Raw genomic sequence first — 5201 nt, 5'->3', positions numbered from 1 at the left:
TAGACACAATGTGCTGGAGTAACCCAGCGGGTCAGGCAGCATCTCTGGAGAAAAAGGATAGGTGAGGTTTTGGTTCGACACCTTTCTTCAAACTCTGAAGTCCTGGCCTGAAACGTCACCCATCCTTTTTCTCCAGAGATGTTGCCTGACACACTGAGTTACTCCAGCACTTTGTGTCTATCTTCGGTATAAACCAGCATCTGCAATCTATTTTTACACACAACCAATGGTCTCGGCCCTTTCAAGCATGAAATAAATACTTTATTTTTCTAATTTAGGTTAAAAAAAATCAGATGGCGCAATCAGTAGGGAACAAATTTCAAACGAACCTTGTCCATAATTTGGATGAGGGGATTGAAAGCCTTGTGGCCAAGTTTGCAGATGATACGAAGATAGGGGGTTGTGGGGGGGCGGCCAGTTAGTGTAGAGAAAGCTGGGATTCTGCAGAAGGACTTGGACAGGTTGGAAGAGTGGGCAAAGAAGTGGCAGATGGAATACAGCGTAGCAAAGTGTGGAGTCATGCATTTTGGTAGTAGGCTCAGACTATTTTCTAAATGGGGAGATAATCCAGAAATTGGAGGTGCAAAGGGACTTGGGAGTGCTGGTGCAGGATTCCCAAAAGGTTAATTTGCAAGTCGAATCGGTAGTAATGAAGGCAAACGCAATGATAGCATTTATTTTTTGAGAAGACTAGAATACAAAAACAGGGATGTAGTGCTGAGAATCTAGAAGGTACTGGTCAGACCAAATTTGGAGTATTATGAGCAATTTTGCGCCCCATATCTGAGGAAGGATGTGCTGGTGCGGGGGAAGATCTTGAGGAGGTTTACGAGAATGATCCCAGGAATGAGTGGGTTAACATATGATGAGCGTTTGACAGCACTGGGCCTCTACTGATTGGAGTTTAGGAGGATGAGGGTGGACCTCTTGAATCTTATCGAATAGAGAAAGGGTTGGATAGAGTGGATGTGGAGAGGATGTGTTTCCACTAGTGGGAGAGTCCAGGACCAGAGGTCTTAGCCTGCGAATTAAGGCTGTGGACAATTTACAGAAACCAATCAACCTACAATCCTGCACGTCTTTGGAATGTAGGTGGAAACTGGAGCACCTGGAGAAAACCCATGCGGTTGCAGGGAGACGTGCAAACTCTGTACATACAGCACTAGTAGTCAGGATCGAACCCAGGTCTCTGGCGCTGTAAAGCAACAACTCTACTGCTGCTCCACCGTGCCATCACAAATTTTCTCAAAATGTACTTTCAATCAAGAAAAATGACAGAAATTGATGGCATTGAAGGAAATCATTGCACAATAAGCAAATACTCTACCGCTGCGCCACTGTGCTTTACTCTGTGAAGTGTTGGGTTAAAATTACCCCCACGCCCCCCCTCCCACCCCCACCCCCACCCCCACCCCCCCTCCCACCCCCACGCCCCACCCCCACCCCCACGCCCCACCCCCACCCCCAACCCCCACCCCCACCCCCACCCCCACGCCCCACCCCCCACCCCCACCCCCACCCCCACCCCCCCTCCCACCCCCACCCCCACCCCCACCCCCACGCCCCACCCCCACGCCCCACCCCCACCCCCACTCTCTCTTGAAAACATCCAGTGAATTGGCCTCCACTGCCTTCTGTGGCAGAGAATTCCACAGATTCACAACTCTCTGGGTGAAGACGATTTTCTTCATCTCAGTACTAAATGGCCTACCCATTATTCTTAAACTGTGACCCCTGGTTCTGGACTCCCCCAACATCGGGAACATTTTTCCTGCATCTACCCGGTCCAATCCTGGAAGAATTTTATATGTTTCTACAAGATCCGCGCTCATTCTTATAAATTCCAACGAAAACAAGCCCAGTTGACCCAAACTTTCATCATATGTCAGTCCCACCATCCCGGGAATTAACCTGGTGAACCTACCCTGCACTCTCTCAATAGCAATAATGTCCTTCTTCAAATTAGGAAACCAAAATTGCACGCGCTACTCCAGGTGCGGTCACACCAGGGCCCTGTACAACAGCAGTAGGATTTCCTTCTAGGGCCATCTCCTTGAGTACTCTGGGATGCAGACCATCAGGCCCTGGGGATTTATCTGCCTTCAGCCCCAACAGTTTACCTAATACCATTTTCTGACTAATGTGGATTCCCTTCAGTTCCTCCCTCCCACTAGATCCTAGTATTTCCAGGAGATTGTTTGTGTCTTCCTTAGTGAAGACAGAACCAAAGTACTCATTTAACTGTTCTGCCATTTCCTTGTTTCTCAATATACACTGATGAGTGAAAACATTATGACCACCTGCCTAATATGCTGTTGGTCCTCCGTGTGCCACCAAAACAGCGCCGACCCGCCGAGGCATGGACTCAACTAGACCCCTGAAGGTGACCTGTGCTATCTGGCACCAAAACATTAGCAGCAGATCCTTCAAGTCCTGTAAGTTGCGAGGTGGAGCCGCCGTGAATCGAACTTGTCGATCCAGCACATCCCACAGATGTTCAATCGGATTGAGATCTGGAGAATTGGGAGGCCAGGGCAACACCGTGAACACCTCATCATCGAACCAGGTGACCTTCTTCCACTGCTCCAAGGTCCAGTTCCGACGCTCGCGTGCCTCATGTAGGCGCTTTCGACGGTGGACAGGAGGTATCATGGGCACTCTGCCGCTATGCAGACCCATACGCAGCAGGGTGCGATGCACTGTGTATTGTGACATATTCCTCCCGTGACCACCATTAAAGTTTTCTGTGACTTGTGCCACAGTAGACCTTCTGTCGGTTCGGACCAGACGGGATAGCCTTCGTTACCCTCGCGCATCGATGAGCCTTGGGCGCCCCACACCCTGTCGCTGGTTTGTGGTTTGTCCCTCCTCGGACCACTGTCGGTAGGTACTCGCCACTGCTGACCGGGAGCACCACACAAGCCTTGCCGTTTCAGAGATGCTCTGACCCAATCGTCCGGCCATAACAATTTGGCCCTTGTAAAAGTCACTCAGGTCTTTACTCCTGCCCATTTCTCCTGCATCCAACACATCAACTTCAAGAACTGACTGTTCACTTGCTGCCTAATATATCTCACCCCCTAGCAGGTGCCAATGTAACAAGATAATCAATGTTATTTACTTCACTTGTCAGTGATCATAATGTTTTGGCTCATCGGTGTAAATTCATTTGTCTCTTACTGTAAGGGACCTACATTCGTCTTCACTAATCTTTTCCTTTTTACATACCAAAAGAAATTTTTAGTCAGTTTTTATATTCCCTGCAAGCTTTCTTTCATGCTCTTTCCCCCCCCTCTTAATTAACCCCTTTGTCCTCCTCTGTTGAATTATAAATTTCTCCCCGTCCCCTAATTTACCATTTCTCCGGGCCAATTTACATGCCTCTTCTTTAACTTCCCTCGTCAGCCATGGATGAGCCGCCTTCCCAGTTTTATTTTTTCGCCAGGTAGGGATGAACAATTTTTGGAGTTCATCCATGCGGTCTTTAAATCTTCGCCTTTGCTTCTCCACTGTCAACCTTTAAGTATAATTTGCCAGTCTATCCTAGCCAATCCCGTCTCACACCATCAAAGTCTCCTTTATTCAAGTTCAGGACCCTAGTCTCTGAATTAACCGTGTCACTCTCCATCCTAATGCAGAATTCCACCATATTACTGTCACTATTGCCCAAGGGGCCTTGCACAACAAGATCGCTAACTAATCCTTCCGCATTACACAGTCGAGGATGGCCTGCCCTCTAGTCGGTTCCTCTACATATTGGTTTAAAAACCCATCCCGTGTACATTCCAGGAAATCCTCCTCCTCAGCACTGTTACCAATTGGTTTGGCCCAATCTATATGTAGATTAAAGCTACATGCATCCCGAATTTCCTGCTTGATGCTATCCCCAACCACCCTACTGCTGTTTGGTGGTCTGTATACAACAAGCGTTTTCTGCCCTTGGCTATTTCGCAGTTCTACCCATACCATTTCTACAGCATCCAAGCTAATGTCTCTCCTTGCTATTTCATTAATCTCGTCTTTAACCGGCAACTAGACCAAGCGGACCCAATGGGCCCAAACCTCTCCTGCATTGGTGCAGCACCACCCCCTCCCCCTTCCCCCACTCCATCCCCCTCAACCCCCCCTATCCTCCCTCCTCCCTCGGAGATTGATTTGAACTTTAAAATGTGAATAACTTTTAAAATATAACACCGATTTCAATGAAACTTCTTCCATGAGCACCAAAGGGACGACGGTGAGTAAGGAGGGCCTAAAATTGTCACGCTATCATGTACCGTTTTGACTGTAGTTCAGGAACAAACAAACGAGAGTTTTAGTGTATAGATGCCACCTCACCTCTTCCTTTCTGTCTATCCTTCCTGAATATCGAATACCCCTGCATGTTTAGCTCCCAGCCTTGGTCTCGTGAATTAGTTTCTCGTTGCATTTATGTTAAGAAAACGGCCGATGTTTGAATCGTGGAGAAAGGTGGAATCACAGATTGGCATCTGCCGTACAATAATTTATTCTGTTCTTCTTTAACGTTTGGCATTGGATTCTTGCACTCGAGTCAAAGCATCATCTGGGTGAGGTGAACGAAGTAGCAGAGTGCAATAGCAATAGAAGAATAAAATACCACACCCACTTTCCATACAAGTGGAAATAATCCGCAACGAGACGTCCATTGCAATGTTCGCTGCTTTTACTTTGCATAGCCACTTGCAATCTTTTAACATATAACATTACAAATTCAGGAGTAGTAAAATTCAGGTGTAATATAATTTTCTTTTGAAAAATATATAATAAAAGTTTTTTTAAGTTTGTGATGAGATGTTATCTGCTGTTCTGACTGAATGGTTTGCATTCTCTGCATTGATTGTGCTTATGGTTAATTGAGACAGTTTCCTCTTTCTGGAGGGTCATAATGGGAATTATCTATCTGAAGGTTAAAAGCTTCCAGGTGAAGCTTAGTATAGTTTGGTTTATTTAGTTCAGTTTTTTATTGACACGTGTACTAAGGTACAGTGAAAGGTTTTATTGTCGCATACTATCAAGACAGTGAATAGACTATACATGATTACAATGAAGCTGTCCACAGATACAGGATAAAAGGAATAAAGTTTAGTGTAAGATAAAGTCCAGTAAAGTTTGATTAAAGATAGTCCGAGGGTCTCCAATGAGGTAGGTGGCAAGTCAGGACTGTTCTCTAGTTGTTGATA

This window comes from Rhinoraja longicauda, chromosome 13 (assembly GCF_053455715.1).
Source record: "Rhinoraja longicauda isolate Sanriku21f chromosome 13, sRhiLon1.1, whole genome shotgun sequence".
Classification (NCBI taxonomy): Eukaryota; Metazoa; Chordata; class Chondrichthyes; order Rajiformes; family Arhynchobatidae; genus Rhinoraja; species Rhinoraja longicauda.
The sequence above is the reverse complement of the archived record's forward strand: the minus strand, read 5'-3'. Positions refer to the sequence as shown.